This window comes from Nyctereutes procyonoides, unplaced genomic scaffold, assembly GCF_905146905.1.
Source record: "Nyctereutes procyonoides isolate TBG_1078 unplaced genomic scaffold, NYPRO_anot_genome, whole genome shotgun sequence".
NCBI classification, from domain to species: domain Eukaryota; kingdom Metazoa; phylum Chordata; class Mammalia; order Carnivora; family Canidae; genus Nyctereutes; species Nyctereutes procyonoides.
In genome coordinates, this window is record NW_026575122.1 from 30,828,457 (window position 1) to 30,842,033 (window position 13,577).

The 13,577-nt window shown below is 38.3% G+C and overlaps 1 non-coding gene across 1 annotated transcript; it reads left to right on the plus strand.

The window, feature by feature from the left end:
- The first annotated feature begins 7,745 nt into the window (after window positions 1-7,745).
- On the plus strand, window positions 7,746-7,851 carry LOC129517064 (small nucleolar RNA U13). The gene has a single exon (XR_008665946.1). It is a non-coding gene; the product is annotated as a small nucleolar RNA U13 (small nucleolar RNA).
- The last annotated feature ends 5,726 nt before the right edge of the window (window positions 7,852-13,577 follow it).

Genomic DNA, 13,577 nt, shown 5'->3' on the forward strand with positions numbered 1-13,577 from the left:
TTTCTTTTCTTTCTTTCTTTTTTTTTTTTTTAGAGCAGAACCTCAGCCAGCAATTCAGGAGCCCGTGGAGAGTCTCTAGACCCCCAAGAAGAGGAATGGTGAGACTTGGCAATGCTCCAGCAAAGCAGAGCTGGGATCTCCTTCTCAGGGAAATTAAGGCAAACCAGGCCCCCATAGTGAGATTTAGGGGAGTGTTATAACTCAGTGGACCCACTAAATAAATCAAAAACATTGGGTCTACAGAAAAACAACTATTTTCAGAACCACTCCCTTGTAAAACTGGGCTTCAGTGAGCTAACTTGGAAGATATTAATGTGAGATAACCAAAGTATTTTGCCCTGGTAAGTAGGGTCTGCAATACTCATTGAAGGTGTGTTGAAGGGATAGTCCTGTAGTATATTTTATGGAAATAAAGTATAAAAGAATTTCTAGAACCCAAATGGTCAATGAACAAATGAAAGATGCTCAACTTCATTGGCAGTCAGGGAAATGCCAAGTTAAAACCACAATTTAGGAGCATTTCACACGCATCAGGTGTCCATGAGAACAGCATTGTAGCATTGCAAAAAAATTAAAATTACCCAAACATTCATCAATAGGATGGATATTTGACTTTCCAACAAATTTTATGGTAGTTTAAATTTTGTATTGTATTTTGCAATATGATGCTATATAAAGCAGTGAACATGAATGAACATGAGCAAGTAGAAAAAACTAAAAGCACATTCATGAAACAAATCATTTATTTCTGGAGAAACACAAGATTAAATTATAGAATGAATCTAAATATGAAAGTTAATGCAGAAAAGCACTTTGTTCTTACTTCCAACATAACACTTGGCAGATTCTATTGCACATTTTTATTTAGGTACCCAGTGACCCTACATGACAGTAAGCTTTTTATTAAAGTGTAATTGACAAAAAAAATTAATAGTTCCAGGTGTACAACATAATGACTCGATATTTGTATAAATTATATAGTGATCTCCACAATAAGAATATTTACTACACATCCTGACACGGAGTTATAGAAAAATATTTTTCTTATGATAAGAAAGAACATTCTGCTTTCCTGGCAACTTTCAAATATGCAGTCCAATATTACTGACTATAGTAGCCATGCAGTACATAATATCCCCATGACTTATTTATAACAGTAAGTTTGTACCTCTTGATCCCTCCCACCCTTTTAGCCAATCCCCCCCCCCATAGCAGCCACCAATCTGTTCTCTGTGTCTGTGAGTTTTGTTTTGTTTCTTTGTTTTGTTTTTTAGATTGCACATATAATGGAAGTCATATGGTATTTGTCTTTCTCTGACTTAGTTCACTTATGTTATTGCAAATGGCAAGATATTTGCAAGTTATATATCCAATAAGGGATTAATATCCAAAATATGTAAAGAACTGAAACAACTCAATAACAAAAAAAAATAATCTGTTAAAAAAATGGGCAGAGAGTCTGAACAGACATTTTTCCAAAGAAGGCATACAAATGGCCAACGGGGATACAATAGATGCTCAGCATCACTCATCATCAGGGAAATGCAAATCAAAACCACAGTGAGCTATAACCTCACACCTGTCAGAATGGCTAAAACCAACAACACAAGAAATAACAAGTGTTAGCAAGGATGTGGAGAAAGGGGCTGTTGGTAGGAATGTAAATCGGTGCAGCCACTATGGAAAACAGTATGGAGGTTCCTCAAAACATTAAAAACAGAGCTACCATATGATACATCAATTTCACTTCTAGGTGTTTGTCTTAAGAAAATGAAAACACTAATGCGAAAAGATATCTGTACACTTATGTTCATTGCAGCAGTATTTACAATAGCTAAAATATGGAAACAACCTAAGTGTCCACTGATGAATGGATAAAGACACTGTGATTCGCACACACACAGCACACAATACACAATGGAATACTACTCAGCCATAAAGAAAAAAAATCTTGCCATTTGCAACAGTTAGTGTTTTGAAGGCAAGAACCAAGCAGAACGTCTTTACAGAACGAGTACTGGATGACATTAGTTGAACGAATTAGTAAGTGAATGAAGAGTGAAAGACACAGGTTGCTTAGCCGTCATCTCGTGGACCAAGCTCAAAGCCATCATTGCTAATCTTTGGCTCCTGCCCCTCCTCCCATCTAAGCTGGCCTTTTCTGGAGCCCCTGACTTTTCCTTTTTATGTTCTTACTGGATCAATCAGGGCAAGTTGGGAGAACAATGATCTGCCCCCATAGCTCACTCTCGATCCGTATTTTTTCATCTCAGCTTGAATAGTCTGGATGTCTTGGACTGTGATTTTTCTATTATATGTATTTGTGTATGTTCATGGGCATGTTTTCATGTGCACATGCATAAAATTCAGGCTGAATGCCTAGGCCGAATGTTGATTTCAGTACTAACCAGTAAATACAAGGCACTTATACACAAATCACATTAATCTCCTGCTTAAAACCTTCAATGGTTTACACTTTCTTTCTACCATATCACTCCTAATTTTAGGGACACTTGGAAAAGTCACACACAGAAAAATAAATGAAACAAATGAAATGTGAACCCTGTGGCTACTCTCAGAGCACTTTGATGGGCCTTCACTTTAAGCAGCATCTCAGGGACATCTCTAGAATAAATCCAAAGAATAGTGTGTGCTAGGAGGGATGGAGGCCTTTAAAAATTCTAAAAAGGACAATAACAAAAAGAACGTTCAAAGAGTATTTAAGGCAGGAAAAACAAGAAAAAGAATAAACCTACTGCCAAAGGAACAGGAACAGATGGCACAAAGAAAATGAAAAAACCTCACTTTTGCTTTGATTTTCAAAAGCAGCACTTCTCAAAGTGGGTTCCACAAAATGCTAGTTCTTTAGTACATTTTGCAGGAGAACATTTGCATGACCAGATACATTTGGGAAAATACTCCGATTTCTTTACTGAAGGATTTATTTTTTTATGCTTAAGATGCTACAGTGTCATTTGAGACCCCAAGAGAAGGGTAGAGTCTTCACTGTAACCAGATTTATGTAATAATTGACACTAGTATTTTGCGGAATGCATTTTGGAAAACTGTCTTGAAGGCAAAGAGAATGGTTTCCAAGACAAAACTACACCAATAAACTAGTTTTGTCTTTGAAGGGAAAAAAGAGAACTTGACTATTTTCAAAGATTTCAAATCTTTCAGCCCAGAAGATACATTCCAACTATGAAAATCATTTGTGAGAAATAAAAAAAAGGTTAAACTTTCCATTAGATTGGAAATGAACAAGTTGCATATCCAAAGAAACGTTCTAAAAACTTGAGACCAAAATACAATCTCCACTTAACACTAAAATAGATTTTCCTTCCATTATGATTCTTCGAGTGACAGAAACCAACACTGACCTTTTTAAGAAAAAAAAAAAAAGTGGATGAACTGGTGGGACTTTTACTGGGAAGAGAAATGAGAGACTGGAGACTCCGTCTTGAAACTGGGACAGGAACCAAGGAAGCTGGGCACACACCGGAACCCAGAATATGTGCCTTAAAATTTGCCATGGCTGAAACAAAGTTCTTCAACATACCCCCCCATCGATGACTCTGCTAAAGATGCTAAGTCCTGGGAGAGGGATTGCATTGGAACCTGCCTCTTGGCCAAGGGACAGCTGGCCACCAAGATTGTACACAATGGAGAGATGTGTTACCGAAAATAAAACGAACTGTTGCTAGAAAGAGAAAAATGAATGGTGAGTGGCTGAAAGTCAACAAGTTCCCACTTTATGTTTCCTAAGAACAAGCTGTATCAGATTAATCTAATTGCCTGGAGTTGGTAAAACCCTGAAATGGCATAGAACTGTATCAGGGATTCATTGTGTGTATTTAACTCATTTGTTTATGTGTAAATATTCAATACTAACTAGTAAGCACAAGGCACTCAAGTACACAAATCACATTAATCTCCTGCTTAAAACCTTCGATGGTTTACACTTAAAACAAAATACAAAATCCCTAATGTGGCCTCTGAGCCTCCTGGATTCTCTTCCATCCCACCTCCTTGGCCTGGCCATTCCAACCCCATTTCCCACACACTGGTGCGTCTCACTCAAGCCTGAGTAACTGGAATCACTCTAGCCATACTGGGCCTCAGGTTAAATGCTGGTTCCTCGGAGAAGCTCTGCTAAAGCCACAGTCAGAGTCTGCCTCTCCCGCTGTTCCAGCCCCTGGCACCCTGGATTCTTGCTTCCTAACATAAATTGCACTCTCCTGTTTTTCTCCTGTTGGTTTACGTAAGACTCTCTTCCTCAGGAGATGGCACGCCTCCAAAATCCAAAGAGCACATCTCTCTTGTTTAATTCTAAAATGTTGTATCTAACACAGACCAGCGTTAGGCCGGTGTTGGCACACAGCAGATGGGAGTCAGGAATGAGTGTGGACTGTGTTTACCATGGAGTCTGGGTTCTGCGGACGAAAACCCTGATGACCACTGTGAAAAGTGCAGTCCAGGGGGGTTGTAGAAAGTAATGGAAGGAACACCCCGAGGGAGGGCTACTTTGGCCATGAGGCAACCTCACGAGGTCTCTCCTCGCATCCTTGAAGAGTTCCCCACAAAGGTGAAATGGGGTGGGACAGCACCAGGCAGCCAAAGCACAGGGGGAGGGAGGCAAGGACCTGAAGGGTACAGGCTTGGGGGCGGAGGGCGTGCCCCAGGACTGTGGCTATTGCTGCCTCTGCAGTCGGGATCTGAGACTTGGATGAAGACCGAAAGAATAATTATGAAACCTTCACAACACAGAACTAGAAAGAATGACTAATACGCTGCCTTGTCCCGAAATTCTGTTTCCTCAAGTTTGCTGTAAAAATGCGTTTCATAGGGCACCTGGGTGGCTTAGTTGGTTGAGCTCAGGTTACCTTTGGCTCAGGTCATGATCCTGGGGTGCTGGAGATTGATCCCCACGTGGGGCTCCCTGCTCACTGGGGAGTCTGCTTCTCCCTCTGCCTCTGCCCCACCACTCTGCTCAAACTCTCTCTCTCTCTCAAATAAATAAAGTATTTTTTCAAAAAAATGCATTCTATGTTACATTCCTTGATGGAACATTTGCTTTCTATTCATTAGTAATGTCTTTGTGTTTAACTATATTTGTAATTTAATTCATATGATTTGCTAAAGGATTTTTAAGAGAAGAGATCAATGGCTTGATATTCTGGAATGTTAAGTATGTTACAAAGTGAATTCGTGATGCCAGAGTCAAAAACAAAAACATAAAATCCAAATGTTTAATATTCCTTTCTCTAACTCATGTGCTGTCAGCCTTTTCAATGGTTGCCATGACATGATTTTTATTAAACTCTTACTTTTTTCCCCCTTTGCACATCAGGTCTTCTCCAGAAATCTTTCATTCATGTTAAAACTCCTTATTGCAGCCAATTTGCTGTAACAGAATTGCTCCTACACACACACACACACACACACACACATTCATCCAAGGATACTGATACTGATTCACTATCGTGCAGTTCTTGGTTGGTTTATGGTTCATTCCTACTTTGAATTCAGAATAAAAATGTACCCAGCTGACTCTTCAGTGAGTCAGTAAGACTTTTTATTTCCTAATTCTAAATCTAGTTAAGGCTGGAATAAGCAGTTCTCCACCCAGCAATTGTAATTAAACCCACTAATTAAAAAAAAAAAACCCACATAGACCTTAATACGTCAGTTAAAATGGCTATAGGTTATATCTATTAATAAAAATGGGAATCCAATGAATATATAGTTCTGCATGTGACATATTAAAAAGACTGGCTGTATTTAATTCAGCTGATGTATCACGGTCAATCTGGTTCCTCATCCTCTGTTGCTGCCCCTTCCTTGCTTTGTTGTTTTGATATTTAGTATACTATTCAGGTCTTCTTGAGTAAGGACAGAAAATAAACATTTGTTAGCACTTAGGCTTGATGTTCACCGACATCCCACTGACACATGAAAAAAATAATCATGGAGCATATTATTTAAGTTAGAATTTATCTAAATCATTTCATTTTATATTTCTTTTAGAGGAGGGGTGGGGTGGGGGTGGGAAAGGAGGGAGGAAGAGTCTCAAGCAGACTCCACACCCAGCCTGGAGCTCAACACCGGGCTTGATCTCACAACCTCAAGATCATGACCTGAGCTGAAATGAAGAGTTGGATGCTTAACCAACTGAGCCACCTGGCACCCCTAAATCATTTAGCTTAAAATAAAGTAGGAAATTCTATATGATACGTTTAGGAAAACTACTTTATAAAGTGAAGATGAGGGTAAATCTTAATAGATTGCATGCATGTAGATATTTTTCTGTTGATAAGAATTGAAGATACAGCCTCAGAGGTGGGGATAATGAGTGAGAGGTAGCCCCACATTTTAAAGAAGGGTTCTCAACACACATACATGGGTCTCATGAGAGGAACATTCCAGTCCAGCAAACATCTCTCCCACAGCCATTAGCAGAGAAGGCCAAAGATTCAGTTGGGCAGATGCATCTTTGGGGGGACTTCCCAAGAGGAGACAGCACAGTAGCATTTCTTCCCTGTGCACATGGGACATTGCTCCTCTACCAGAGCCAAAAGAGGGAGACAGTGAGAGAGCTCTTCAGAGAACTGGGAGTACTAGCCAGAAAGGAAAGCTGGACTCTCACTCCTTGGCCAGATGCTTGCCCAGCAGGAAGAATGTGCATATTTGGCCTGTGCTGCTACTGTAGTGGAAGACAAGTGCGTTCTGGGAAGAATTTGACCAGGGTCTCCTGGAGTTTGAAGAGTATGGAGAAACAGTAGACTGGAGACTGCTGGAACTGCTCCTAGTGGCTAGATGATGATGACAGAGGGTCCTACCATTCAGCTGGGTGAGAATGGGCAACATTTTCCATGGACCAAGGGGACAAGATGGAGACTGTCTACCAAATGAGATAAAAGGACAGGCCATGCTATAATAAGAGACACAGGGAAAGTTGAATTAGATGAAAAATTAAAGTTAATTTAGATTGGACTGGAATTTCCCATAGCTGAAAATAAGACTCTTCCCTGATCTGAAAGGGACCCTAAAGGTAAGGGATCTGCCTGAAATGTCACTGGGGGCAGAGAAGGGAGATCTTGTTTAAAGGCATAGGTGGGAGGGGGTGCCAGGCTGGCTCAGTCAGTAGAGTGTGTGACTCTTGATCCTGGGGTTATAAGCTCAAGTCCCATGTTGGGTGTAGAGATTACTTTTAAAAACTTAAAAAGTTAAAAATAAAATAAAATGGGGTAGCTGGGTGGCTCACTTGTCTAAACATCTGCCTCTTGATGGTGGCTCAGGTCATGATCTCAGGGTGGTGAGATTGAGCCCTGCTTTGGGCTCTGTACTCAGCAGGGTGTCTGCTGGAGATTCTCTCTCTCTCTCTCTCTCTCTCTCTCTCCTTCCCCCTGCTCATGTGCTCTTTCTCTTTATATATATAAAATAAATAAATATTTTTTTAAAAATAAAATGAAGGCAGAAGTGGGAGAAGAAAAGCTGTTTACTGCTTATGATCACTGACTCAGCACATTGAATAGAGCAATAACACCATTTATTTAAAAAGTTAGCTACTATACCACCTATAAAGTATTCTTACCAAAACAACAAAATATTTCTGAACCTGAATTTAATCAAGCCTCTTGAACTAACTAGCAGATTATGAAAAAGATGGGAGATGGAAAACTGGCTAATGACACCAGGGGGCTGCTATCCATCAACTCCAGGATATTAGAAACACCACAGGACAGAACCTTTTGTTGTTCACAAGTGTCATGATTCCATATCCAGCCACCATGTGAGATGTGCTTCGCTCAAACCTTGTCACAACATAATTGGCACCTTACCCATCTGAAGTGAAAAGAAGCAAAAAAAATTCCACAGGACAAAATCCCTTTTTTCTTCAACAAACACATGGTGTAAAAGAAAAAAGAAGAGGAATTGTTATAAGTTAAAAGAAACCTAAGAGAATGCCTGGATATGTAACGTGTGCACTGTGCTTCAATTTTTACTTGAACAACCGTAAAAAGACATTTCTGAGACAATCAGGGAAAGTTGAACTTGCATTGGATATTAAATATATTGAGAAGCTTTTATGAATTTGGGAGGGCCTGATAATGCTATTATTTTTTTTAAGTTCTCATGCACTATAGAAACATTCTAAGATATTTATAGGTGACGAGATATGATGTCTGGGATTCATTTTTAAATACTGTAGGATAAAAGAAAATAAAGTGTGAATTTGAGAAAAGGATCAGTGAAAAAATAGTAAAATGGGAACAATTCCTGAAGCTAGATGATTGGTACATTAATGCTTTATTATACTATTCTATTTTTGTAAAACTTTCTATGGGGTGCCTACATGGCTCAGTTAGTTAGGTATCTGACTCCTGATTTCAGCTCAGGTCATGATCTTGGGGTCCCGGGGCAGAGCCTCACATTGGGCTCCACACTCAGTGGGAAGTCTTCTTCTATCTCTCTCATCCTCCCCTGTCCCTCCCCCTGCCTGTGCACACTCTCTCTCTAAAATAAATAGATAAATCGTTTTTTAAAAAACTAAAAATTAAAAAAAATTATAATAAAATGTTAAAAATTAAGTTAAAAAGATCTTTAGATATCAAATATTTTTATTTTTACTTTTTAAGGTCTGTGTTGTAGCAGAATGGTAAAAAGTTTAAGAGTAGGTGTTAAACTTAGTTTTGAATACTGGCTGCAGCTGTTACCAATTATGTGACGTTAGGCAAGCCACTTAACTTTCTAAGCCCCATTTTCCCCATCTGTAAAATGGGAATAATAGTAATGCCTATTGTTGTTGCTGCAAAGGGTTTAATGAGATAATACATATAAAATTTAATAAAGCACAGAGTTGTTGCAAGTATTAGAGAAATGAGTAATGTCTGCAAGGAGGCACAAAGTGCTAATATTAGCTTAATTAGATTTAATTTTCACTTCTCTGTTCTCTGAGTTACTATCTTTGATATTATAACTGCCTTGTTATCTTTAAATCTGAAAACTGCAATGCTGAAGTGAAAATGTGCTTAGGCAGAAATCCTCAGGGGTGGGGAACTGGTTTTATATCTCCTCACTTTGGAATACATCCAGACTTTACCTTTGATCAGTTGGAGTTCTAGGATTGCAACTCACATAAACTTATTTTCAATAACTGAAGGGGAAAAAAAAGGTACCTTACAGGGGTGCCTGGGTGGCTCAGTCGGTTAAGCACGTCTTTGGCTCAGGTCCTGATCTTAGGGTCCTGGGATCAAGCCCTGCATGGGTCCCTGCTCAGTGGGGAGTCTGCTTCTCCCTCTCCTCCCTACTTGTGCTCCCTGTCGTTACCTCTGTCTCTCTCAAATAAATAAATAAAATCTTAAAAAAAAAAAGATATCTTACAGCATCCAAGGACAATCTGGACCTAGGAAGGCTGACTAAGGGCAAGCTCAGGAACCAGGAAAACTCTAGTAGAGATCTGAGTAACAAAAAACCATAATGTTTAAATTCCTCAAGTCACTACAAACAGGATGAATGAACTTGAATTATTTCAAGCCTGTGTATCACTTTGCTCAAGATTTGGCCCAGTTTGGGTCATATGCCCATCCGTTGATTGGAATGGGGAAGTGGATTTGGTACCTCTAGTGACTGTATCTGGTGATGAAAGGGACTGTTATCTGTGTCAGACCACTAGCTGTTTTGTAATAGCCATTCTTCCGTTCTTTCATGGAAATAGGGTTTTAGCTGGCTGACTACCTGCCCAGCTAAATACTACATTTCCTAGCCTCCCTAGAAGCTCCGTGAGACCATGTAACTCAGTTAGGTACCATGGGATAAAAGTGAAATATGTGACATGTCTAGGTTCTGCCCTTAATAGAATTGGAGACATGTTCCTCCTTCCCGTGGTTGAAAGAAAACTAGAGCTGGAACAGCCACCTTGGATCAATGACAGGATTAGGGCTGTGAGATTTAGTAAATAAAAATACAATGACCAATTAAATTTGAATTTCAGATGAACAAGGAAGCCTTTTTTAAAAAAAACATAAGTATGTCCCATGCAACATTTGGAGACAGGGAAGTTCAATATAAATTGTTAAGTGAGAATAGTATGTATGCACTGTATGTTAATGACCTATATGCTAGTGTATGTTTAGAAAAGCCATTTATGTTTAAATATGACCATTCTGACTGTGATATGAACATGATTTTGAGAGGAAGGAGAGGAAGAAAGGCAAGCCTGGACCAGTTGGCAGCATTACAAATGAAAAAGAGTAGACAGGGCAGCCCTGGTGGCTCAGAGGTTTAGCTCCACCTTCAGCCCGGGGTGTGATCCTGGAGCCCCGGGATCAAGTCCCACGTCGGGCTCCCTGCAAGGAGCCTGCTTCTCCCTCTGCCTGTGTCTCTGCCTCTCTCTCTCTCTGTGTCTGTCATGAATAAATAAATAAAATCTTTAAAAAAATAAAGAAAAAAAGTAGACAGTTGGTGATATACATTGAAGATAAATACATGTGTTTTGAGAATATACTAAATCATTACTGGTGGTTTTAACAGGGTGGGCAGAGTGTAAAATAATGTGGGAATTTCACATCCTAAATCATATAATTTTAATAGGAAATATTGATATTTTTGACTTCCTAGAAATAAGAAAAACTCTGTATGTTTAAGTGCCATGAAAAGCTAAAAGATGAATGCAAAATTGGGAAAATATAAACTATAAAATATACCTTGGACAAAGGATTAATATTGCTAATTTATAAAGAGCTCCTACAAATCCAAAGGATAGAGATTAACATACTTGTAGAAAATTGGCAAAAAACATGAAAGTCACAAAATAAATGTGTATCTCCAAAATACTGAAAACATTCTACCTTGTTAACCAGAACAGAAAGGCATATAACAACTAGGTAGTATTTTCTTCCTAAATTGGCCTTTTTTTTTTTTAAAGAACAATCTCAGTGTTGGTTATGCAATTTCCTTGAGTAAGGCTGTTATCAGAGAGTGGGATTTGGGAGTTTAGTTTGTCTGCAATGAAGTAGCTTTGGTGATGACAAAGCCAAAGGCAGTCCCCAGAGTAGGTCACATTTTGTGCACAGGATGATTGTGGCTGAGGAACTGGGAGATCACAGAATCACGTGGGTTATAAATGTCTAACACAAGTAATAGTATCTATTTGAGTATTGAAAATTACTGAGTATTGAAAACATGCCAGGCAAATGCTGAATGCTCTCCAAATTCTATTAAACGAGGTGCGAATGTCCTTCACATCCTACCAGGAAAAAAAAAACAAACAAACAGGTCTTGGAAAAGTTGAGTAACTTGTTATCTTTTCCACATTTACATAGGTGGCATATCTGAGATTTAAATGACTCAGAAACTCTTCATTCCTGACCACCATACTGTACTTCATTCATGCTTACAATAAACATCAAGTATTAGGCAACTGCATTAGGAAATACAAGTACAGCAGTGAGCAAAATCCCTCTCTTTGTGTAGCTGATTGGCTAGAAGGAGACAGGCAACTAGGCAATTATAATATAGGGCCCTATGCGGTCTCTGAGAGACCCACCTAAAACCAGGGTAGGCATTAGAGCTGTCTTGTGCTTGCTTTTATCAGCTCACAAGAGCAGACTGTTACAGCAGCATTATTCATAATTGGCCCAAAATGGAACACTGATTAATGTTCATCAACTGATAAATGGACAAATAAATGTTGTATATCCATACAATGAAATATTATTCAGCAATACAATGAAAATGAAGTACTGATCAATGATACAACACATATGGACCTTGAAAATATGTACTAAGTGAAAGAAGACAGTCTTATAAACGCATACATATACACAAAGCATGTTGTATGATTCCATTTATGTGACATGTCCAGAAGAGGCAAATCTATAAAGATGGAAAATAAATTAGCAGTTGCCTAGGACTGGGACAGGCGGATGGCTGGAGGTTAGTGAATGTTGTTAAGGACAAGGTTTCATTTTGGGGTGATGAAAATGTTTGAAAATTGATTGTAGTGGTGGCAGGTGCACAGGTCCAAATATGTTAAAACTGATGAACTATCCATTTAAATGGGTGAATTGTATAATATGTGAATGATATCTTAATAAAAGTTATTTTAAAACAAGTTGATGATAAAATCTCTTCCAAATTTTGCATTCAATGATATATTGGTGGAGTAGGGTTGCCAGATTTAGCAAGTAAAAATACAGGACAACGAGTTAAATTTGAGTTTCAGAGAAACAGCAAATACTTTTTAAAAATAAGCATGTTCCATGCAATATTTGGGGCATATTTATATCAAGAATTATTCCTTATTTATCTGATGTTCTTATTTAACTGGGTGTCCCGGATATTATCTTGCAACCCACGTGGAAGTATTGACACAACAGAAATGAGTAAATTCTACAAATCCCACTCCACTCCTCCTCCCCAGAGCTAATTGTTAAGCATGTACCAGGGCATCACTACCTAAGCTGTTAAAAAAGAGAAAGACAAAAAGTCAAAGGATGTAAAAAAATATATATACACTAAGCAAATACTAACCAATGCAAAGGTAGCATGATTATGTTCATATCAGGCAAAATAGATTTTAAAGCAAAAAGCTTTACTGGTATAAGAATAAACATATTGATAGAAGATTAACTAAATTAAGATTCAATAATTCAAAGTTCTATGGGCCCCATAGCACAGCTTTGAAATACTTAAAGTGCAAGTTGCCAGGACTGCAAGGAGATTCAACAAGTTAATTACCATAATGGGGATTTTGATGTATCTATATCAATAAGCAATAGGTCAATCATAAAACATACCAATAAAAATATAGAAGATTTGAAAAATGCAACTAATAAGCTTATCTAATAAACCCCCATACCCCAAAACTGAATTACATCCACTCCTGCCATAAAACATTTATGTAAAAACTTACCAGGCTAAAAAACAAGTTTAAGTAACTTTTTAAAGAACTGGTATATGCAGAGGTGCCTGGGTGGCTCAATTAGTTGAGCATTTGATTCTTGGTTTCCACTTGGGTCATGATTCCATGATGGTGGGATCTGGCCCTGAGTCAGGCTCCACGTTCTGAGTGAGGTCTGCCTGAGATTCCCTCCCTCTCCTTCTGTCCCTCCCCATTCTCTCTCTCTCTCTCTCTCTCTCACACACACACACACACACACACTCTCTCTCTCTCTCTATCACTCTTTCTGACAAAAATGAAAAAATAAAATCTTTTTAAAAAAAGGAACTGGTATATGCAGACCATGTCCCTAAGTACAATGTGATAGAGTTAGAAATGCATGTTAAAAGATTTTTAAAAATATTACATGATTGGAAATGTTATAAACATACTTATTGAAGAAACACATGTCTCAGAGAAGAAATTGTAATGGAAATTTAAAAATACTTAAACTTGGATGGTAAGAAAAATACATATCAAACATTCTGGAAAAGAATTCTTAGAGGAAAATGCATAATTCTCTGTGCTTATATTATAAAGAAAAGTATACTAAAAGGTTAATGAGCTACCCTAATATAATCTATGAAATAGGAAGAGAGATCAAAAGAATAAAATCAGGGGCACCTGGGTGTCA